This window comes from Paroedura picta, chromosome 7 (assembly GCF_049243985.1).
Source record: "Paroedura picta isolate Pp20150507F chromosome 7, Ppicta_v3.0, whole genome shotgun sequence".
NCBI classification, from domain to species: Eukaryota; Metazoa; Chordata; class Lepidosauria; order Squamata; family Gekkonidae; genus Paroedura; species Paroedura picta.
Window position 1 is genome coordinate 61,585,221 of NC_135375.1, and position 25,069 is coordinate 61,610,289.

The following is a 25,069-nucleotide window of genomic DNA, read 5'->3' on the forward strand; positions in this document are numbered from 1 at the left end:
GCGATCTCTTAATTATGTGACTGTAGGTGAGCTGCTTGTAAGCAAGACATTATTTTAAAGCAATGTTAGATTGTTTAAAATTGTTTGTTTGTTTGTTTATTTATATTGCACCTCATTCCACCATTGAACTTAAATTTTGTTGGACTGCTTCAGACCAACACAGCTATCCAAATGAATCTCACTCCCTAATGAGAACCAAAGTAGTTTATATAATTATCTTATTAATTATTTTGTCTTCACAGTAACCCTGTGAGGTAAGCTAAGGCAAGAATGTGTAACTGACTTAAAGATCACCCAGCCAGCTTCCATGAGAGGGGGCAGGGATTCAAAGCTGGTTCTCCTAGATCAGTGGTTCTCAACCTTGGGGTCCCAACTACAAGTGGGGTCACCTGGCCCCTTCCGCAGGTTGGTGGCTTTGGCGGTGGGCAGCCGTGGCAGGTGGCGGTGGGTTGCAGTGGGCGGTGGCAGCTGGTGGCTGGCGGTGGAGCCATGGCACTGGATGCCTCTACGCTGCCTCCAGATTGTTGTGTGCCTGCATGCACATGTGCGTGCTGCCTCTGCCACCGTTGAGGTCATGGTGTTACGGCGGTTGAGAACTACTGTCCTAAATTCTAATCTAAAACTCTACTGACTATAATTTACTGTTTTTGTAGCACTGCTGCTCTTGAACAGTAGCAAACAGTTGAGCCTGGATTAGTGATGCAAGTCACATCATAGCAAATCACCTGCTAGCTGCTGCTGGCCTTGGTCACAGAGTCATCCCACAAAGGCCAAAACTGGAGGAGGAGGAGGAGGAGAGTTGGTTCTTATATGCCACTTTTCTGTAACCAAATGAGTATCAAAGTGGTTTACATTCACCTTCCCTTTCTTCGCCCCACAACAGACACCCTGTGAGGTAGGTGAGGCTGAGAGAGCCCTGATATTACAGCTTGGTCAGAACAGCTTTATCAGTGCTGTGGCGAGCCCAAGGTCACCCAGCTGGTTGCATGTGAGAGAGTGCAGAATCAAACCCGGCTTGCCAGATTATAAATCCACCTAACCATGCTGGCTCTCCTAGCCCCCTCCTCTACCTTTTACTGACAGAAAGAATTGAAAGTTCGTGATACTGTTGTTGTTGCCAAGCAACAGCAACTGGGTGCATTTGTTTCTTAAAGCTACATTTGCTGTTTCTATTATTCAGTGATGGTTTTTACCCCCAGTTTATTCTCTTTATAAGATTTCAGATTTTTCTGCAAACCAAGGACTTTTCTCAGACTTGTAGACAAATCTATCTTGTCTATTCATTTCTCCAGTCTCTGGATTTCTGTATTCACAGATGAAGCCATGTTGAGATTTGGATACACTGATAGGCATAATTTTGATTCAAATGTGTAGCCGTGTTGGTCTAGAGTAGCACAATAAAATCAGAGTCTAGTAGCACCTTTAAGACCATCAAAGATTTATTCAGGGTGTAAGCTTTCGAGTGCTAGCACTCTTTGTCATTGATTTTTTTTAAATTTAAAAATGCAAAGCTTTTCAATAGTAAATTAACACTTATCAGTCTTGCAAGGTATTCAAAAAGTGAATTGTTTTCAACAATAAGCACAAAGTATCAGAACACTGAGAATCAAACAACTGAAATTTGAATTTACTACTTATGATTTCCTTAGGGAACGTTTGCACCATTATACAGAGGCTACTTTAAATTGCTCCATATGGTAGCTGCAGCTGGTATATCTCAGTTTCAAAATGGGGGCATTTCTTCTGTAATTTTCCAGCACCAGATCAAAGTTTTAAAACATTTTTACTCAGACTTTTTATATGTCTCTGATTTTTAGGATGGTGTTCTTGTTGCCAGCACTTTCTTGGATTCACAAGAGCATTTTGGTGGAGAGAAGGATTTTCATGCATGGAACACAACTTCCCAATCCAGCCCCAAATGCACCTGAAATTATGCTCATGGAGAACAGGAGGTCCCCAAGTACAATAAGTTTAGATTTTGTGGCAGTGGGAGAAGAAAAAAAAAATCACACTTCATGAATAGAAATCCTTGTGCCCATGAGTATTATTTTCCTTCTTGCTTGCTTTCTTGCTTTCTTCTGCCCAGGAGTGTAACTTCTTGCTTCATTCTGTTGCAGCTCCAAATCCCTCTGAAACTCTATTCCTGATGGAATTCTTTTTTACCCTTGGAAACATTCCAGTCAGTCCAAGCAACTAGGTTACTGATTTTAGTTTAGTTTCTATTAGGTTGATGGTTAAACGGATAGATACATCAATATAGTATTGTTGTCTCCTGTGCAGCTTGGTGTCCATGACTGTGTTTTTCCTAATGTGATTCTGAAAGCCTATTACAATATGCTAGTGGGAGTCAATCTGTCTGGTTATTCACCTCATGGTTCTGAGAACAATTATTGTTATGGGAAGACCTGAGTATTTATATCTAAGTAGAACAAAACAAAAAGGTAAACAAAGCAATCCCCACCCCAAACATAGTTATAGCTAGGGAATGGGCAAATAGAATTCCTGTCTCCTAAGCTTTCATTTCAAATGCAGAATATGCTCAGAAGCTAAATAGAAACCAGTGATCTGAAAATTTTAATTATCTTGTATGTAAATGAATGTTCAGTTCTTTCCCTCCATTCATTTGCTCTTCCCCTCCTCAAGAAACATCTTTGAAATACTTGCAGTGAAAAGAGATTGACACTACAAAAGGTAATAGTTTCTGACCTTATTCTGACATCTCTTCAGTCTCCATGTTGTTCTCTCATTTCTCTTTTCAATGTTGCTCTGATAACAAATTCTTTCTTAGGGGGTTTCACCTCACCTGAAAGACTATAAGGGAATGTTAAGTAACTTATATTTTTAAATTTAATGAGAACGTGAAAGAAATTCTACTATAAAGAAGAAATAAGGTGAATAACAATGGAATTAAGCTTGGATGTATATATTTATTTAGATATAGTGGTCTGGACCCAGGTAAATTTTAAAAGTATTTTCCTTGGAGTAAACCTCATGGAGATTTCAGTAGGATTCTGATCATACTTGCATGGGATGTCACTGTAAAGAGCCTAACATTCTCATTAAAATGGAGTAGGATATATGTACACCAACATGGCTACCCACCTAATAGAACATAAAATATCCTTCTAATTATTTATATACATTATACATGTCCATATGCTAATTCATCACTAGTTCTGAGTGTACTCTCCATTTGTCTTTAGAACAATTAGATACTAAGAAAAACCTGAGGTATGATGAGAAAGAGAGAAAGAAAGAGAGAGATGAAATAATTGCAATAGATACAGAGGGAGTAGCCAAAAATACTATCCTTGTAGTGTTAAATGGTGACCACTATCTTATACCACAGGAAGTTTTTCCAGTTTTTTTTCCCCCTAACCAGTCCCTTGTATATAATCCTTTTAATTTGGTATATTTTACAGATATTACATTTATTCATCCATGTCTCTTCCAACCTGCTTCTTCACAGGAATTTTTGCTATCATGAATAGCAGGAAGACCCTGAGGTATAGTAGAACAACAAGACAAAGTCATGTGCATGACTTCGATGGTATCCATTCCTCCCCCCTCCCCCAATACCAAAGATAAAATGTAAACCTTATTTTCTTTGGTTTAAAATAGGAAATTGTGGATGGGAATTGATTGACCATCCATCTGAACACTCCCCATAGACTTCATGGAAAGCTGAGATGGACTTAACCTCCACCTTAAAGGTTCTGTATTTCCACCTTTCAGGATGCCCCTGAATCACACCCTGTGAACCAATGGGGAAAGATGGTGTTGTTGTTATGTGCGAAGTCGTGTCCGACCCATCACGACCCCATGGACAATCATCCTCCAGGCCTTCCTGTCCTCCACCATTCCCCGGAGTCCATTTAAGTTTGCACCGACTGCTTCAGTGACTCCATCCAGCCACCTCATTCTCTGTCGTCCCCTTCTTCTTTTGCCCTCAATCGCTCCCAGCATTAGGCTCTTCTCCAGGGAGTCCTTCCTTCTCATGAGGTGGCCAAAGTATTTGAGTGTCATCTTCAGGATCTGGCCTTCTAAGGAGCAGTCAGGGCTGATCTCCTCTAGGACTGACCGGTTTGTTCTCCTTGCAGTCCAACGGACTCACAAGTTCTCCAGCACCAGAGTTCAAAAGCTTCAATTCTTTGACGTTCGGCCTTCCTTATGGTCCAACTTTCGCAGCCATACATTGCAACTGGGAAGACCATAGGCTTGACTAAACGCACTTTTGTTGGCAGGGTGATGTCTCTGCTTTTTAGGATGCTGTCTAGATTTGCCATAGCTTTCCTCCCCAGGAGCAAGCGTCTTTTAATTTCTTTGCTGCAGTCCCCATCTACAGTGATCTTGGAGCCCAGGAAAATAAAATCTGTCACTATCTCCATTTCTTCCCCATCTATTTGCCAGGAATTGAGAGGGCCGGATGCCATGATCTTTGTTTTCTTGATGTTGAGTTTCAAGCCAACTTTTGCACTCTCCTCCTTCACCCGCATCAACAGGCTCTTTAGTTCCTCTTCACTTTCTGCCATTAGAGTGGTATCATCTGCATATCTGAGGTTGTTGATATTTCTCCCTGCAATCTTGATCCCCCTGCCAAAGATTCCCCCTGCCAAAAAAGGTCCAACCCAGCTTTTCGTCTATGTGCATAAAGCAGGGGAAGAAATGTTCTGCAACGACTTGCTACAGCAGTGGCAGCAGAGGCCTGGGGTAACTTCATGAAGGTGGGATAGCATCACACCATTATAGAAGGCCTGGCTCTTCCATGCATGCATGGGCCCGGCCTGGCATGACCTCCAATAATGCTGCATTACAGAAGGGAATGCTGAAAAATCAGTGTTCCCTTAACATGGGCCATTGGAGTTTATAAAGTGGGCCACAGCTGGGAGGGGGCCAGGCTGATAACAGTGTTGTGCATCAGTGGAAATTTGTCCCACTGCCATGTGAGCACCAACCCATACAAGAAACCAAAAAAATAGTTTGGTTTAAAAATAAGAAATGAAGTCAAGTAAAGTGTGATTAAAAGTGAGAAGAAGAAAAGTGAGAAAGCAAGAAGGGAAATAAACAGAAATAATCCCTCAGCCAAACCATTTGATGTCTTCTCCAGTGATGAAGGTCTTCTAAGGTCCAACGCAATAGCCAAAGCAGCAGCCAGCCAGCCAGGACCAGAAGACTCAAATAATCCCCTCTACCAGAGCAACAGGTCAGCGAGGCAGCAGCCAGCAAGAGTCAGGTAAGAAGAAGCTTTATACTTCTTGGCCATGCACAGATTTTCAAAAAGGAAAAACCTGTGATAGGACAAGAACTGGTTTTCCCCCAAAACCTACTTCCCTATTGGCTAACCCCCCCCCCCAGCCTCCTCCCCCTCACTTACTTTACAGCAAGCAAGCTTAGCAAGCTGCAAGATCTCGTCATTACAATGCATTTGCAGATGCAAAATTCATTGCAATGATTGGCCATTCCTCCAGGGAGCCTAGCCATTGGTTTGCCTTCCTCCCCTCTCCCCTTTTGCCCCGGAGGAGCCCGGGCAAAGGCTGGAAACACAGAGCAGGAATTCTAAGGCAGTTCTCACCTGTCTGTTTCCCTTTAAACTTTAAATGGCTGTCTGAGGTGCTGGAGCATTCCGGAATGTGCCAGAGCACACTTTGGCTGGCCATGCTTTGGCTCTGTTTCTATGGGGATTTTTGTTTCGGGCCTAATTCAGCCGGTTTGTCTCCAGATTTTTGGATGGAGTAGTACGAAGCACACATGCCTAGTCCTAAATTCAATGATTTCTGTTTTATATTCTGCTTTCTTTGCATCTTCAAAATTTGACAAGTGAAGACATAATAAAATTAATCAACACCTATGAATAATTTCAACAGAGCAGGGTTTGGAATCAACATTTTCATGGGGAAACCTGAGGAAGACTGTATTATTTACTAGAACACTTGAAGCTAAGTTATTCATATTTTCCCCTAAACAAAATATGATAAAATTATAAGCCCACAAAAAGGATTATAGAAACAATATACCATACTCTTTCTCCTTCCCTATTTTCATTTTCACATATCATATGGGAAGATCAAATTTAAAATCCAGTGGTACCTATATGACCAACAAAGTTTTATTCAAGGCATGAGCTTTTGTGTGCATGAACACTTCCTCAGTGGAATCAAAATAATCATAGAATAAAAATAAGCAGTTCAGACTTACAGATGGAATGAGAGGGGAAATTAATATACAGCATAATGAAAGTGTCCAGGTTCCAGAGATACATAGGGGGGAAAAAACAGCAATTAGGATTGCATGGAAACCATTTGGCCAGAATAAATAATGCAAATATCTACATAGAATCACAGAATCATAGAGTTGGAAGGGGCCATACAGGCCATCTAGTACAACCCCCTGCTCAACGCAGGATTCCAAAGCATCCTAAAGCAATCTACATAAAGACAACAATGCACAATTAGATAGTAAACTGTTGACAACAGTTAGCTGAAATATTGCCTTTTTCCCCCTGCCTGATCTCTAAAGGATGGAAGCATCTAGGTGTTTCATATTCTTTGAAGTAGAGGATTTGGTTCACAGACCAGAAAATTGTTTTTAACAAAGTAGCATTAAACCAGTCATAGTTACATTATAATCTACTTGTTCAAATCAATTATTTGTGAGACCTGAATATGTTTTGCTTAAAAACAAACATTGTTCTACTGCTTTAGGCCAACATGACTACCCATTTAAATCCACCAGGGAAGATACAGAGCATAGGAAATTTCAGTCTCAACAGATACACTGTAGAAATTCAAGCAGTACAAAAGTACTGTTATTAAAGATGTCGCATTTCAGCTTTCACTGTATCATATGCCATGGTACACACCATTATACCTGTTTGATTTTTACCTCTGAACCTTAGGGTGTCTGAATTTACATTACATTGTGCCAGATACTTCCTTTCATTTTGTCAGCTCAATGGCAACATCCCATGGCTTAGTGAATCTGACTGCAGGTTTGATCTAGCAAACTTTAGATTCCAAAATACAATGAAGAAGAGAAGGATAGAAAATGGAATAAAGATGTGAATTGTGAACACTTTCTTTTGACATTGTGTCATCAAAAGATTTATAATCTTGTATTAGCCTGAGGGCTGAAGTATGTTTAATGTGACTTATTTGACATTTCACTTCAAAATATAGCCATGGGCAGTGGAGGGTGGGGGATGCTATATGGATAATTTATTACAAAGACTCTTTCTCCTAATATATTCTGAGCCTATCTGGACAGTTTGCTTGACTTGTCATCATTATAAAAATGTACAGGTGTTTGACATCTTCTCAGTTGGCAGCACTTTGGGAAAATATACAGGGATATGTGCTTGGACACACACAAACACACACACACACCTTATTGTGTGTGTGTTTTTAAGCAAAATATACTCAGATCTCACAAATATATTTGGTACCTTTTTGGATACTGAAAAAGTGGGTTCTGAAAAATTCCAGAAATATTAGGGATTAATTGGGAATATTGGGATCTGTAGGTTCCCAGGACTGTTATTTTATTTTTGATGTTTTTTTCCCTTCTGTGTTTCTCCGGGGGCTTAGTACAAGCTTGAAATGTTGCTTCAAGTAAAATTCTGTCAGTTTAATTTTTTTTTTAATTCATTATTTGCTGGAGTTGGTTTGTGTTGGATTTGCTTTTTTTTGCATCTTCTTGCATTTTACATTGAGATTGTGTTCTACATAGGTTGAAATTCTCATGTTTTTCTTGCTCTGGGGAGGGTGGTATATAAACAAACAAACAAATAAATAAATAGCCTTCCTATGGAGGGGGAGATTCCCAGGTTTTAGAATTTTATGGGGGACATCCATGGGAAACTATGGAGGACAGCTGGGGCCCATGGAATTGTAGAGCTGGATCCTATTGACTTGAAATTTGGGAGTTATTTACTGGCACCAATCGCTTCCCTGCCATTTTGATATCAGTATATTTTAAAACATGCCTAGCCATTGCAAGAAAGATTTTCTATAGGGAATAATGATCCCAAAAATACTGGACATCCTTTCCTATTCCCTAAAGCCCCAACCCAGTTCTGAATACTATACAGGTGACTGAAACCCAGGATACTGATTTTTAATGCTTCAAGCCCCCAAGCAGGTATGTGTTCCATATACCTGTTATCATATACTGTTATCAATTAATAATATTAATGTTATTATATGTATGGTTCTATGTATAGTTTCAGTTATATGTAAACTGCTCTGAGCCTTCAGTTATATGTAAACTGCTCTGAGCCTTCAGGGAGGGCGGCATATAAATATGAATAAATACATCAATAAAAATAAAATATACCTAGTGAGAGTCGGGCTGTCACTGGGATTCAGCTGAACACCTTGGGAACAGATGTGTGGTGGTTGTGCTTTCCTTTGACTACTCGCATAAAAAGGCTCTACAATGTTAGTAAAGGTTAATTTACTCCTCAGTTGATTTGGAAGCTGAAATGGAATATATATAATTTGTTTAAAATCTTTTATACAGAATTTTTAAATACAATATAAGCAAGAAAAAAGAAATATGCAATTTACCAAACAAAAAGAAAAGTAAAGAATGTGGGGGGGGGGAAAGAAAAAGGAGGGATATATGTAGTTTCAGGAACTATAGAGGCTATTGGAAACATTTTGCAGCAGATATGCTTTATCATCTGATGGTTCCATTTACAAGCTTCCTGTAAACCGCAACAATCTTAGGCAAACATTCAACATCCCATTTGTTTACATCCTGATTGATAGCAGACAGTCTAACTTATTCAAAAGAATCAGAGTTCAGTAGCACCTTTAAGACCAACAAAGATTTATTCAAGGCATGAGCTTTTGAGTGCAAGCACTCTTCCTCAGACAGACTCTGAGGAAGAGTGCTTGCACTTGAAAGCTCACGCCTTGAATAAATCTTTGTTGGTCTTAAAAGTGTCACTGGACTCTGATTTTATTGTGCTTCTTTCTGATTTTATTGTGCTACTTCAGACCAACATGGCTTGTTCAAAGGAACTAATTGCCCATTAGTATTCCACATTTCTTTGCTGAGGCTTCTCTCATCTGATGCCACCACCTTTGCTGCCTATCTGCTTTTCACATTCTCGTACATTCATTGTTTACATTTCACATAGACTAATTTACAGATGTGAGATCTGTTCCTCTGTCCTTATGGCTCTCTGATCAAGTGTGAACAAAATCACCTTCAGAAAGGTGTGGACAGTATAGCAATTGGAGTATCCAATACTGAATAGCATTTCAGTACAGCAACTGGAGCACTACAACTCTGCTGCAAACCACCAGCCATGGAATGGGTTGCTGTCACTACCCCTGTGTCAGGAAGATAGAATCCGATAAAAAGCATGAACTGATTAGGCCATGATCCAATCATGTCAGGATGCTGATGTTCATATAACAAAAGAAAAAGGGAATAAAAAGGGACCACACCCCTGTAATATAAGTAGAATCCTGGAGTAAACACTCAAGTGAGCTCTGCAGCTGCAGACTCCTGAAACCTTAGAAAAGAGCAGTAACAGTTTAACAACTAATGGAACTTGTGACAGGGGGATAAGCTTTTGTGAGGCACTGCTCACTGCCACAAATTTTGTTGGTCTTTAAGGTGCTACTGACCTCTTATTCTTTTCTATTGCTACAACCAGACTAACACGGCTACCCATCTTGATCTATCTCCTTCATCCTTGTTCTTTTTGGACTGATGCACACTAGGAAATCACATCAAATAAATGTTCTCCTCTTACTCCTCTCTTTGACAAATCACATATCCTGTCCTTTAATGGGCCTCTTGTATTTAGTGGTGGCGGTGGTCAAAGTAGCAGTACATTATCTCCATATGTCTAACCTGCCAAGGAATATAGTAGAATGTTGATAGGAGGTATAATGTATTTAATAATTGCATTTTGATTATAAGCTTGAAAGATAATTTCATTTTCTATGAAAAGCTTAGAATAGTCATCTATATTGTTTCATTTAACCTCTGAAGCTTAATATGGCTCATCAGTCCTTGTATTTCTTTCTGCTTTCCAGAGCAAGCACACATGCTTCTTCTTTATGCAAAAGACCTTATTTATGCTGCACATATTTCTATACAAGATGACAGGTTTGGCTCATTATTTAAAGTCTTCTGTGCTTTAATAGAAAGGGTATAGATGTATTCTTCCATTTTAAAATTAATGATATTAGCTACTTAGCAATTATCTATAGATAAGTGTCATTGAAGTAAATTAATCATTACCAATTTCTCATGTTGTCTCAAATGTAAAATGAATCCAGGTGCTTACAGCTGCAGTGGCAAGCATTCATCTTTCCAGGGTCTACACACTTGTTAATATATAATATTTCTATCTAATTCTGTCTCAAGCAGAAATGTTTCTTCCCATATTGTCTTTTAAAAGGAAAACTGATCTCTTTGCTTTCCTTTTAAATTTGGTCATAACACAAACTTAACCTGAGATTATTTCTAAGGCCGATTCTGCATGAGCAGAAAAAGCCAGGCCAGCATCCTGCAGCCACATGATGTTGCCACCGTCCCATCCCCATCCTGGACATGGTGTGGATGAGGCCCTCCATTGCTCTATGGGAAGGTGATGCAGAAGTATTCATGTTCCCTTTTTCACTACGGGGGCCAATGAGGCCTGGCCAGCTGCAGGTCTGTATGGACGTGGAAGAGTCCTTCCCCTCCTACAGAGGCCTGATGGGGACAGAAAATGTCTCACTCAGCTCTTCAATGCTTCATGGTACCATGGGGCTGAATGGGGTTTTTTAAAACCAAAAAAAACCCCACAACAACCACCTGCTGCCCCTTCACATGGTGGAACCTTTCTGCCCTGACTATTGTGTCTGTCGGGATGCAGAAATCCACAGTGGACAGCATCTGCCACCAAAATGTGTCCCCCATGTGAACACAGGAAGCAGCGGAGCATGCTGTTTCACCACAACGCACTTGCAGTGGCCAATGTGGTGGACGCTGCAATGCAAAATTCACCTGAGTTTCACAATTTCCCATTCCTACTAACATGATCTGCCATCATTGTGTTTGAGTGTCCAGTCTTGAAGGGCCTTTTGGTTGTGCACTGAAGCACATATCTATAAGAAACATTATTGGAAAAGGGATCATCCTAACTGAAATAACTCTGTTTTAAACACACTGAAAGTGCAACTGAGTGAGTCACTTGTTGTGAAGGGAATCAAAGATTTATTTCTCCAGTTAATATTTGTTATAGTGAAAATTGTGTGTGTTCTCCCTACTTATTTATCTGAAACATTTCTATACCATTTTCCCACACAAATAAGGTGGAAACATCAAAAACCATAACACATTTCAACTTTAAAACAGCATCTAAAATTACGTATATAAAAATGATTTGATTAAAAAAACACACAAACATGTAACCAACGCCATAGAGGAGGGCTAATAACTGTTACTGGAAGTATGTCAAACAAAACAAAAAATATCTTCATCCACTGGCAGAAGACAACCATAAAGGTAGACAGACCTTTATCCTTGTGGAGGAAGTTACATAGTTTTTGGCCCTGACCTGATGGAATGAGCTCCCAGGAGAGCTGAGGGCCCTGATGAAGATGCCACAGTTTCGCAGGACCTGCAAGATGGAACTCTTCCACCAGGTCTATGGTTGAGAGCAAAGCAAGGAATATCGAGGGCCCTTCCCCGAGTTAGCCAGTACAATCGGGTTGCCCATCACTGACCTCCGAGGTAGAGTGTGGCCTGTTCAGTTGGAGGGGGAAGAGGGACAAGGCCGCTACCAGGAGAGGGTCAAGGAAATTGCCTTTATTGTTTTATTGTTTATGTGTAATGATAATTATTTTAGAGTTTTATGCTTGTTATCCGCCAGGAGCCATCTCATATGGGAGTGGGGGGATATAAACCCAATAATAAATAAATAAATAAACAAACAAACTTGAAAGGCCCTTTGTCAAATTGTCACATATCTAGGACTGAAAGCTAAAAAGGACTTTATGAGTAAGAGATGAAGGAGGTTTCACTTCCCTCTCCCCTTTCATACACTGTTCTTGCAAACCTTTTTATTTTGCCCATTTTCAGTACTGGTATTCTCAATTCATTCCTGTTTCTTTTTGTGCCATTTATACTCAACTGATGCAAAAATAACATTAAAAATAACTATACATAGTGGAGAACACTAATGCAAAGAAATCAAAGGAGGCAAAAATAAAGACTCGAGGCATATAATTTAGACCAAAGAGAACCAAAATTAAAGCAAGTATTTTTGAGATAAAATGCTGTGAATTTTAGTAGCAGTCTTTTTTTCCTCCCCTTCTCCTTAATAACGCCAGGAAACAAAATACATATTGTTGTTGACATTGCCTTCCAAGTTTCCCAGTTTACTGGTTGCTGGTGGCTATGATGAGGAACACAATGACATCATGTCATCTCTTCTGCTTTAGTATAACTAGTAGGTGAGAGAAGGAGCTCAAGGGCCTTTTTAGATGACAGATAAGCATTTCCCATAATGGCTATTTCAAGCCAGAGATATAGATTGAGTCTGAAAAGCACTGATCATATTTGTTACTCTATTCAAAGACAGTTGAATGTTTCAAAGTTCAATGCACTTTTTGACTTTGAAATCTCCTTCCTTCCCTCCCTATTCAGCAATATCCAGCTCAATAAATGTTCATGTCTATGAGCACCACCTGAATTTCCTTATGGTGAAATACTGTTAGAGTGTATTATTATAAACTTTTACACACACACACAGAAAATGGATGAAAAGACATTCCACTCCTATATGGCAGTTTTAGTTTGATAACATCAGTGTCCTAGCTGGAATATAAAACGGAATATGAATGCTGCAGTATCTGGGTGAAGGTACTAGGCTATTGAAGAATGTGAATCTACTGGTGATGTGGAAGAAAGCTTATGTTTTCTCTGAATCAATCTGCATTTTGTGAAGGTTCTAGAATTTAGGGGAGTAGAGGTATGGCAGTTTGACACCTCTCCTTTAACATATTTGTCTAAATAACACAATCGCTACATAAACGGCAGGAAGTCTGGGATTGAAGTTCTGGTCTGCTATTCGCCCACCTCTAAATGCCACTTGTTTAAAGAGCAGAATCTTATTTTGTTTTAGTTGTCCTGCTCATTAAATGATACCAAATCATTTTTTTTAAGCAGAACTAAGTATTTGCCTTGCAGGGGAAGACTTTCTTACTGCAGAGACACAGAGCCACACATTTCTTTTATTTGGCTTTAAACAGGCCACAACTTTATTCAACATTTTACTGAACATTGGAAAGCATGGGGAATTAGCATGACAAACAGGGCCGAGTCAGTATTATTGATTGAATATTTTCATTATGAAAATGGGAGTTTGAAGGCCTGATTTTTTTCAGTTTAAATTTTATTTCTGTTTCAGTTTTAATTTACATACATCTTTAACCACTCCTAGCGGAGAAGATAAAATAATCAGTTAAGGGCACCAAAGGTGGGCCCGGTCCGTGATGAGGAAGGGTGCCCATAGGCCCCTTCCCCCGGACTGACGATTGGAGGGCCCAATCGGCAGGTGCGAAGCGCCTGCTGATTGGCCCCTCCGATTGTCAGTCCAGTGGCAAGGGACCAATTGGCTTCGCGCCTCCCGATCCACCCCCCTTCCTTCTCACCCGTGGCCGCCCGCCCGCCCACTGCCATTACTTCCCTCACCTCCACAACGGTAGGTCACCACCTCGCTGCGACGCCGCGACCTCGCCTCCTCGCCACGCCACCCCCGCCTCACACCAACGCTAGACACAGCCCCTGGTCACCCGTGCTGCGGCCGGAGCCCACGAGCCACGCCGCACAAAGCCTGCTTCGCCTCCGACGCTCGAAACGGCCCCTGGTTGTCCGTGCTGTGGCCCACGAGCCACACCGCTGCGCACAACGACTGCATTGCCTCCGACACGGCAGGTCACTGCCTCGCCGCGACACCGCCCCATCACCACAACGCTTGCCGCTGGCCCAGCTCGCCCGCGCCACGGGGGGAAAATGTGCTGCGCCAGGCCCACATCAGCCCCGGTGACTCCCGGCCCCCAGACAAGCCGCGTGCCACCGCCCCGCACCACGCCCGCACCACTGATCTTGGAGCCCCGCTAGCGCCCCCTGCATTAAGACTGCAGCGGGCTTATTTACTAGTATAAACATAAAATATATAAACATGTGTCTTCAAAATCATACATTTATAAAGAGCTTAAACTTTAATTAAAATTAAATATTAAGATCTTATCAATTTATCTTCAGAATTGATAGCTGATATTATTTTCCATACCTTAACAATTCATTATATTTCATTTCAAAAAAAAGTAATTTTTTAATTACTGAAGTCTCTTCTTTTTATCATACTTAATTTTAATTTTATTCTTCACTGAAAGGTTCTGTGAAAAATCTCTCACTCAGAAAAACTTATTTAGTTTTGCACCAATACTTCATTTATCACCATCTCTCCCTTTCTGGCAGCCTTCTTCAAGCCATTTTTTGTATTTTTCAAAAGAACTACTGTTCTTGATAGTTTAGGCAGCCTAACATGACATTAGCAAACCAATTTGGAAATGTAATATCATCCCAATGCCACGATGAAAGCTGTGTTTCCTGTCTTCACTTGGAATTAGTGCATTATAGTGGAATTAGAAATGAAAGCCAACAATTCTTGTCACAAAACAGTATTTTTTTCCCGATTTGATTCACTAGTAATAGTAACACTCTTCAATAAGAGTGCTGGAGTGGAAAATATTGGTAGAAGGGCATGTCATGGGTGGGGATCTAGCAATATCATAGGGTAAGGTCTTGCAGTCATGGGGTAGTAATACCTCTACCAAATGCCTTTCTTAAGGATAATTTCCAAATTAAAAGATGGTAAACATAGTTCAGATCTCATCAACTGCTCTTTAATTCTGTCCTAGTCATACAACCATTCAATTAACTGAATCTAGTATATAATTTTATTTATTACCCCTTCCTTTATGCTGGCATCTTGGCTGGTTCTAGAGTGGGCTGAGGAAGTTCTTAGGAACATACGGTCTCTAATTCCCACACTAAATATAACCTCCTTTTCTACCACTACTTTTCTTATAATCAGCAGTGGGACAATCCACTCGTAAGAACAAGTCATGTCAGACCAACCTTATCTCTTTTTTCAAGAAAGTGACTACCTTTCTGGATCAGGGGAATGCTATGGACACAGTTTATCTGGATTTCAGTAAAGCTTCTGATAAGGTTATACATTATATTCTTGTTGACAAGATGGTAAAATGCTGTATGGATCCTAATTCTGTCAGGTAGATCGATAACTGGTTGACAGATCATACCCAAAGGGTACTTGTTAATGGTTCAGCATCCTCTTGGAGAAGAGTGACAAGTGGAGCACCCTAGGAATCTGTCCTGGGGCCTGTGTTGTTCAACATATTTATAAATTATTTGGATGAGGGCTGCTTCGGGCACAAACGGGCTCTTCAGCAGCCAAAATGCACAACCCTAGTTGTGAGTGTTCTGAATAGTGCAGGGCTTTGGACTAGATGACCCAGGAGATCCCTTCCAACTCTTTTATTCTATGATGCTATGATCCAGCTGAGAGACCTAGGATACTATACCAGGATAAGCTTTATTTATTTATTTATTTATTTATTTATTTATTTATTTATCTATCTATTTATTTATTTATTTATTTATTTATTTATTTATTTATTTATTTATTTATTTATTTGTAATTAAATTATTTTGGGGAGGACTATCCCTCTTCCTGTTATATTGGCTTAAAATATACATGTAGTGATTACAGTGTCAGACAAGGATATGGGAGCCCATGAAAGCTTACTGGGTGACTGTGAACCAATCATACTTTCTCACATTAATCTTCCTTGTGAGGATAAGAATGATATAAGCCACTTTGACATCTTACTGGGGAGAAAGGAAAGGTAAAAATGAAGCAAATTTTTATTTAGGTAACCACTTTGCGAGCAGGACATTTGAACCTTTTGTCAAGTGGTAAGGAAATTGTATGAAGTGGAATGCTTATTTTAGACACTAACAGAAGTGTTACCACTTGCTACTCTACACTTCAGAAAGTTAGTTCAATGTGTGTATCATCTTTGGCATGTTGTATCAACCAATGTTCCAATACATTCCTTGGAACTTTTTATTTCATTTTTAGTTTAAATCTCTGCAGCTTTCATTCTTATCCTTCAATAGCAGAATTTTTGCCCCTGTTAATGAATTGCTGGCATAGCCTTTGAATTCTGCTCACTTTGAGTACCGGATAATCATTTTCTGTGCCACAAAGTACGAGGGTTGCTTGACAGCTGAGCAGCATCTTTTTGCCTTATCAAGATAAATGGAGAGCTGTCATATATATGAATGCTGCTAGGAGATTCAAACCGTAAGCTGCACTGGTCTGAAGTTAGGCAAAGCCTTTTTAGTTTCAGTAACAACTGTGATTTCAATTACATTTAGAAATTTAAATAAAACCCATCTGTTGTTGCAGTGTAGTTGGTCTTGAAGTAGTTCTCTTATGGTTAGGCAAGCAGTGCACAACTGGACAATTCACAATGGGAAATTATTTTTCTTTTTAATGTGCTAGGAATGCTTAAAACTGCAGGATTCACTGAGAATGACAGATGTGTATGCTAAAGCTTCATGTATTAGTATTAAAAATGTCAGGAGTGAAAAAAGACCTGTTGCTAGAATGTTATGAGTACTTTAGTACAATGGGTTGCCAGGTACCTACCATCTTCAGCCTTGAGACTCATTGGGCAGGCCTTGATGATGTCAGGGGTGGGGATCTAGCAATATCATTGGGTAAGGTCCTGCAGTCTTGGGGTAGTATTAAATAGCTGTATTAGTAGTAATACTTGCATATCCCACTATGAAAGTATCACATGGCATCTCTGTGTAGTCATAAATCACATGACTTTGAAAATATGGGCTGGTAAATACCAGACTAAAAAAAAAAATCAAAATGTCATAGAAATTAACTGTACGCAAAAAGTTAAACACAGTTGAACCTCAGTGTCTATTATTGCCTCCCATCTCCACATTACATGGGCAAAAGCTTTTACAAGCAGGCATGCATAGAAATTTTAAATGAAGCTGTATATCTGAAATGTGGCATACCACCAGCTATGCAGGGGCGGGTGATTTGATTATGATCATATGAAGAGCCCTTGGTAAATTTAATTAGTGTACCTACATTTGTTTCCTCAAGACACGTTGCAGGACATACGATTATATAGTAGGATTCAAAACTGTTGGAAAAGCTGGGAAAGGGGGAGATAGAAATAAATCTATGCTTTGAGGAGCAATCTTAAGCAAATCTACACAGAATTAAGGCCCATTTTGTTCAAAGGAAGGTGTATCTCAGCTTTAATTTATAAAATGGATGATTCTTTTTTTTCCCCTTCTAGAAAATCGCTTCATTGTCCCCTAGTACCAGGTAGGCAGAAGTATATTTGACTGTGTAGTGGAGGAACAACACTCCGCATATGTAATGAAGTCATCCCCAAAAGATGACTGCCTAGAAATCATGTCCCCTTGCCCTTTGGTCTTCTTTAGTAAAGTAGTTATTTTTCTGTTATGTTATGAAACAGTTTCAACCGGTTCAAGTACTCTGTTTTGTCAGTCCTTTTGCCCTAATCCCAGGTGTTTTGTCAATGTTTCTTCTTCTTCTTCTTCTTCCTCTTCCTCTTCCTCTTCTTCTTCTTCTTCTTGGAAGGAGACAATAGTGATGACAAGAGTTTCATTATGATTATCCATTAATGAGTTAAATGAACTCTGCATCTTCTCAGAGATATGCATTTTTTAAAATATACCAGTTATAAACTGTCTATTTGAAAACAGTATTAAAAATTGGTACCGGGCTAAGGAGAACTGGGCATACAATTTTTTTGCTTTCTGTACCATGTCCCCATCTAATCATGAGGCAGCTGTCTTCATCTTGCAATTCCTCCCCACACTCCATCCTTTCATTTTCAGGAAATCTGGACAAAAACTGCTTGTGTGCTTTCCCTTATATCTCAGCAGCAAAAAAGGATAGAGACTTGCTATTCCATCTTAAACCGTTCCGCGGGAGCAGTATAAATAAAGCTGTAAGGGCCCTGGTGGAGGGCCCTGTCTGGGATGAAATATTAGATATTTGAATATGACACAGATCGGTTTAATTAATTAAATAGAGACAAGCTGTTGTTGCATGTCTTTTTTGAATGGGTGCCTGAAAGCAAATAATTCTTTACAAGCAATCAAAATTGGAAATCATTAATATTTTTAAGTGCACCTATTTCAATAAAAGCGGTCCCTTTTTCAAATATATTTTCCTCATTAATATTTGTTCTGTTATCTCATGTTATTCCTAACTTTGCAATTTTGTTATAGCAACTAATATCATCAATATTTTTAAGCAGGATGTTTAAGCCCACAATCTTTTATCTCTCCCTTTCTGTTTGCATTAAAGATATCATACTGAAGAAAGCCTTAATTCTTAATATGTCCCCTTTGTTGCTTTATCAATAAACTAGGCTTCAAAGCTTGCTCGTAAGAGTGGGCTTTGAAGGGAGGGGCTGGCAGCCCTTCTCCCCCACAGCGGTGGTGGTGTTCCTTGGGGTGCGGAGGTGGAGGGGCACTCTGCGGGCTGGGGGAAGGCCCCCCGGCCCCTGGGCCCCTTGCGTAGAGGAGATGCATCCACCCCATACTTGGGCATGTTTGTCGGGCAGTAGGCGGCTGTTGGCTCCCCCATGGGCCAGTCTCTTCATGGGCAGGCATCTTCCCCTCGGCACGGGCCCATCCACAGCCCTCCCAGTGGCAGTGCATTCCCCTGCAGCCCCGGCTGCTCCTGGCCACGGAGCAGCTCCATGCAGCATTGTCCAAGCCAGGCCAGTGATGGGCTGTGGGCTCACCCACATCGGCCCCCCCTTGGGGTGCAGCTGCCAATGCTCACCACAGTCTCCCCCTTGGGTGAGGAGCCGAGCGCAGAGTCCCCTTGCGCTCATGCTGTGGATGCAGCTGGCCTTTGCGTTGGGCTGGTGAGTCTGGATGGGGAGTTGGGTGGGGGGTTGGTGGTCGATGGGACATTCAGAAGGTGCTTCGCACCTTCCAATTGGCCCCTCCCATTCTCAGTCCAGTGGCAAGCGGCCAATGGCCCCTGTTTCGTATCCTGGACTCGGCCCACCCCCCTTAGCCTTTTATTTATACCGCAGAGCAGTTACAGTTTACAGCCGATGAGAAGCTAGGAAACTTTTTTTCCTCAGTATCCTCTGCCCCATGATGACATGAGACATCCCAGCATAGGTTCAACTAGTTTTATTTAAATAAGTATTTATGAAATTGTTTATTTACATCACTGATTATTTAAATAAGCTGACAATTTTAAGAGGAAGCAATGCTAGGCATATACCTAGCATGCCTTTTGCAGGCCTTGGTGTAAACTGCATGGGGCTTTTATTCCAACCCCAGATCGATTCAGTCCCTCCCCTCTACACAGAATGTGATTTCCGTTTGAATTTGGGGCGATTTAAAATTTCCTTTTGCAGCAAGAAGGATTGATCCGGAGTCACCCTACCTTTATTGTGCTTTATCTTGGAGTGCTGAAAATCCTGAATATATTCAGAAAATCGCATTGTTTTGAATCTGGGCTCTCCTCCGTGGTAGAGGACCCGTGATTGGCTACAGGTGGTCATGTGACAAACCTGCCTTAAAGGAAAAGCCCCTAAGTTTTCTCAACTTCTGTCGGCCTTGGATTTTTTTGTGTGCCTTCTTCGTTCCCCCCCTCAAGAAAAGAAAAGATTTTTTTCCTCCTTCCTCTGACTTCTTGGATCCTCTCCCCCCCTTCAAGAAAACAAAGAAAGAGTCTCCATTTGCTTCCCCCCTCTTCTGAACTACCCTAACCACGTGCAGAAGACTTTCCTGTTTCAATGGGGAGGGGGGAAGAGGAAGACTCGAGTTCAAAGCGATCTGAATTCAACAGGATTGACAATGGAATTTAAAAAGTAAGTGCAGACTCTGCCCTTGTTTATCACCACTTGAATGATCACAGTGTGCTGAGAGATACCAAGGTTCATTCAGTTCCCCAAATATGCTACAAGATTCCTACCAGGTATAAAACATGCCCCTTTGCACCAGGGGCACTTCTTCACAAAACATTTGATGGACTGTTTTGAATTAAGAGACAGATCACAGACTTACCCACTGTGAGAATCCATTCACTTATGTGACCTTCAGCAAATTAAACATCAGACACACAGACTTACAGACACACCAATGCAAACTGACTTTATATGAATTGTCCATTATTGTTGTTTATGTTAATTGTCATATTATGTGACTTGACATTGCTCCCACAGTAAGATCCAAACTCTGGTTCCCACATGGGTCTCCTACCTACACACCATGGCAGTTTATGTAGATGGATGTACTTTGGCTTATGTGTGCATGTTGTATATTGTATATGGTGAAATGTATAAGATCTGGTAGTAGCGAGGTCAGGTGTATGGATAATGTGGACATCATTGATCTGTTACATCATCAAGGGGTAGCAACAAAATTGATAAAAAGTTTACAAGACTATCTGTCAGTGTTATTCTGTTACATTTTGCTTCTGCATCTGAACTTTCTAATTTCTCAGCTGATATATATACAGTATTGTAAAATGCTACCGTATGAACCATTTGCTTTTTGGTTTGTCTTACAAAGGCCACACACCCCTGCCCTTAATTGCTGTCAGTTTAAAATGGAAGCAATAAAAATGATTACACTGCAGCAAGACTCTCCTATCCCACTGAAAATTATACAATTTGTGTTGTACTTTATCCATTAGCTTCATTCAAGTTCTGCTATACTCAGGAAAATTGCATGCGAGTTATATTTCTGTAGAAAGGAAATAGTATTTTGAAAAATGCTTTTCCTGATGTCAAGGCTATCTTTAGGAATTGAGTTACATTTAAGAGGACTTTTAAAATATTTCTTTTAAAACAAGTAATGGTTTCACATATCTGAGTTAATCTATCTGGATATCATTAGTTTGGGAATATCTTGATGGAACAGTTTTTTAAGGGATCAGATGTACATATTCAATACATTAAATCATATTTGTGCCTCAGTGTCCTATAAAAGGACACAGACTGGCTATATAGAATCATAGAATCATAGAGTTGGAAGGGCCATACAGGCCATCTAGTCCAACCCCCTGCTCAATGCAGGATCAGCCCAAAGCATCCAAGAGAAGTGTGTATCCAGCCTTTGCTTGAAGACTGCCAGTGAGGGGGAGCTCACCACCTCCTTAGGCAGCCTATTCCACTGCTGAACTACTCTGACTGTGAATTTTTTTTTCCTGATATCTAGCCTATATCGTTGTACTTGTAATTTAAACCCATTACTGCGTGTCCTTTCCTCTGCAGCTAATGGGAACAGCATCCTGCCCTCTTCCAAATGACAACCTTTCAAATACTCAAAGAGGGCTGTCATGTCCCCTCTCAACCTCCTTTTCTCCTGGCTGAACATTCCCAAGTCCCTCAACCTATCTTCATAGGGCTTGGTCCCTTGGCCCCAGATCATCTTCGTTGCTCTCCTCTGTACCCTTTCAGTTTTATCGACGTCCTTCTTGAAGTGAGGCCTCCAGAACTGCACACAGTACTCCAGGTGTGGTCTGACCAGTGCCGTATACATTTACCCCTGTCCCTCCCTTATTATTTTCTCTTCAAGGAGTTTTCATGAATTATTGTTTTTGTGTACAAGGTTTTGTAAGAGTGTTGGTTTAATTTAATATGTAGCAGCAGACATTCTTCATATAATATATGAGTTTATTGTAAGGAAAGTGAAAACAGTGGTAAAGTCCCTTCTCCTCCGCCACACCCCACTGCCAATAATGACATTCCCTGCGGTGTATTTCCATTGCTGTCCAGTTCATTTGTAATGGGCTTTTAATTCTGAGGTCTAGTTTAATTTGCTGTTTAAATGTTCACATTGTTACTCAATTTAATGGCTGATCCTTGCAGCAGAAAGAACCAATTAACACTCTGCATCCATGGCATATATACATGTCTTATTTAATCTATTCATTTGGTACTTTTACATACAATAGCAAAAAATAAGCAAAATGACAATCAATTGAACTTCCAGTTTCTGGTTTTAAATTAGAGGTCACAACTTAACAATTTCCCCTTCAGACAAAGTTGCCATTTCTGTCACTGTCTGTGAAACCGAATGCACTGTCTGCATATGCTGATATTGAACATCTTTGAAGCATATTTTGTTTATGCCATAGTATAAATCTTATATTCTTACTTTATTCCTTAAAATATCTGTGAGCAGTGGATTATTGTGGTAATTGCAACTATGTTGAACAGGATTCTTTAAACAAATTTATCCAGAATGTTTGATTTTTAATAAAACCTGTTTCTTTTTTTTTTTTACTTCTACTAAATAATACTTGTCAGCTTCTTTCTTTTTTCATGTTACAACTTGTTGATAATACTTTAATTAACAATGTTTAAGTTATATTTTTACCATTTTAAACATATAACAAAATGTTTAGTGTATTGAGTGCATCTAGGGATAGAGCTGATTAGAAGAAATTATTATTGGGAATTTTAAATTTTATTCTTTTTTGTAGAAATTGTGCAGAAATATGTGCATCTTTGCATAGTTTTTAAGAGTAGTAGTATTTTAAGGAAGTAGCATGAAAACTTTCCAGACATTTATATATATATTTAATATGACCGAATCTACAAGATAAATTTTCTTCAGATCACCATCAAAATTTTGGAGCGGATTTCCATTTTTAAAATCCCATCTGTTCAAATTTCAGCAACAGCTGGTTTAGTGTGGACTGTCAAAATATCAAATTTTGGTGACACATCTAATACTGCTGAATGTGGCCAAATGCTCTATCTTAAATCCTCTCTCAGGTTGTCATAGTTACAGGAGAAGAGTAAAAAGTAACTTCTTTTAAAGATGCTGTAGAAGGATCAGTTGCTCACAAAATCCATACCACAGGTACCTAAACTGAGTCCAAAGCATTTATACACTATCAAAGTTGTTCTGTGTGTAAGCATTCAGATGTAATATGTTGGCTGAGTAGGCAGTATAATTGCCTATCCTAAATTGACTCATGTCACAATTTAGAAAACATTAAATAGAATAGAAGTTCTCTCCAGTTTATTTTGGTCAATTTACAGCCAAAGCTTTCAGAGTCTCTAGACCTTGATCACCACATTTAAAGGAAAAATTGGAATCCTGATGAATAGAAATGAAAGCAAACACTTGAGCAGCCAACTGGACAGTGAGCCATTCCACCTCTCAACCAAACTAATGCCTTCTTTCCTATCCACAGAATGGAATCCTATTTGTGGCAACTTTGGAGATTGGATCAGAAAATAAATATTTATAAGAAGAAAAGTACTTCATTTAAGCCATGTGGGTTATATGAATTCTTTTTCACTTATGTTCCTGACACGTTATATTAGCTTGCTGATGGCCTAAATTATGGGATGTCTAACAAGTGGACAACCATCAAAAGTAGTCTGCATTAGAACAATATTAAACATCTGAGACATACAACTTTAATTTTCTGAGAAACCTGACACTTCACATCAATGTCAAGTGTGTGCCTTCCTCACCTGAAGCCAATTGGACTGATAATAGGCTTTCTCTTACAAAACACAACCCCCAAGAAATATTTTTACTTCATTTAATTTGAGCACTCAACCCAGCAGATTGTAATCCTATTCATTTACTTGGGAGTAAGAACCACTGAACGCAGTGGGACTTGTTTCTGAGTAGACATGCCTAGAATAGTACTAGCAATGAGACTTATGATTATTCATGTGTATACATCTGCTAGAAATGAATAAGTATGGATATGCTGGGCCTCTATTAGAATGTTAATCTTCCTTTAAGTGAAAGAAATGTTACTTATGTACAGAGTTACAGATGCCCGGAAATAGTATAAAGTATGATTAATACCCAATTGGTAGTTAATGTATTATTGATATTAAAATGCTTAAAAATGATAACAACTGATGAATCAAAGCTGCTTTTCATTTTTCCCCATTTACGCATTGGATATAGGGCTTCCTAAATGTTTGATCTCATTTTGAAGGTTTAACTGGAACATATAGGCCCATTATGCATGGCCGCCGAAACAGCGATTTCGGGTCACATGGAAAATGCGGAGGGGGAAGACGCAAAGCACACCGGTTATGCACGGGACGGGACGCAACGGCGGCAAAACCCAAAGTAACTGATTATGCACGCGGTGATCCCGGCGCCGCTTCTGGTTGCGCCCCGGTCACAAAGAAGCTGCGCTTTCTTCCGCATTTCGCTAATGTGGCTTTTTCGGCGGCATGCACCAAAGCTGCGGCTGGTTGCAGCCTGCACCGTGTGTTATCGGTGATTTTAGTCGCCGCCATTCCACCCCGAATGTGCATTATTCCCCCCCGTGCATAATGGGTCATAGTGAGCAAAACTAATCAGGTCTACTCAGAAGTAAATCTCAGGAAAAGTATCTGGACAGCCATGGGCAGCCTGCTGCTGTGAGTGTTGATGAGCTGCAGTGGAGCTGGATATGCCCTGGTCTTGTGCCGATGGTCATTTGCATAACAATAAAGCTATGGCCAGGTTTTATGCCAAAAATGATTTTGTGTCTCTGTCCTCTGTATAAGACTAATAATCATCTAGGTACAACTATGTGTCTTTTAGGTATTGCTGTTTTAATTTAGCATGTATAGGTTCTGTATGGACACCACTTTGGTGTAGTGGTTAAGAGCAGTGGCTCTTAAATCTGGTAAGCCAGGTTTGATTCCCACTTCTCCATGTGCAGCCAGCTGGGAGAGCTTGGGCTAGTCACAATCCTGCTCTGACTGAGCTGTCCTGTCAGAGCTGTCTCAGCCCCACCCTTCTCACAGGGTGTCTGTTGTGGGGAGAGGAAGGGAAGCTGCATTGAGATTCCTTCAGGTAGTAAAAACAGGGTATAATAACCAACTTTTCTTCTTCTAAATTTTAAAATAAATTTAGGCACTCAATCATGCATATAAAATCAATATTTATCATCCTAGAC

General features: G+C 40.1%; 1 long non-coding RNA gene across 1 annotated transcript; it reads left to right on the forward strand.

Annotated features, from left to right (window-relative positions):
- Positions 1 to 2,642: 2,642 nt before the first annotated feature.
- On the forward strand, positions 2,643 to 24,597 carry LOC143841807 (uncharacterized). The gene is made up of 3 exons (XR_013232850.1): positions 2,643 to 2,691; positions 5,108 to 5,233; positions 23,345 to 24,597. It is a non-coding gene; the product is annotated as an uncharacterized LOC143841807 (long non-coding RNA).
- Positions 24,598 to 25,069: the final 472 nt, after the last annotated feature.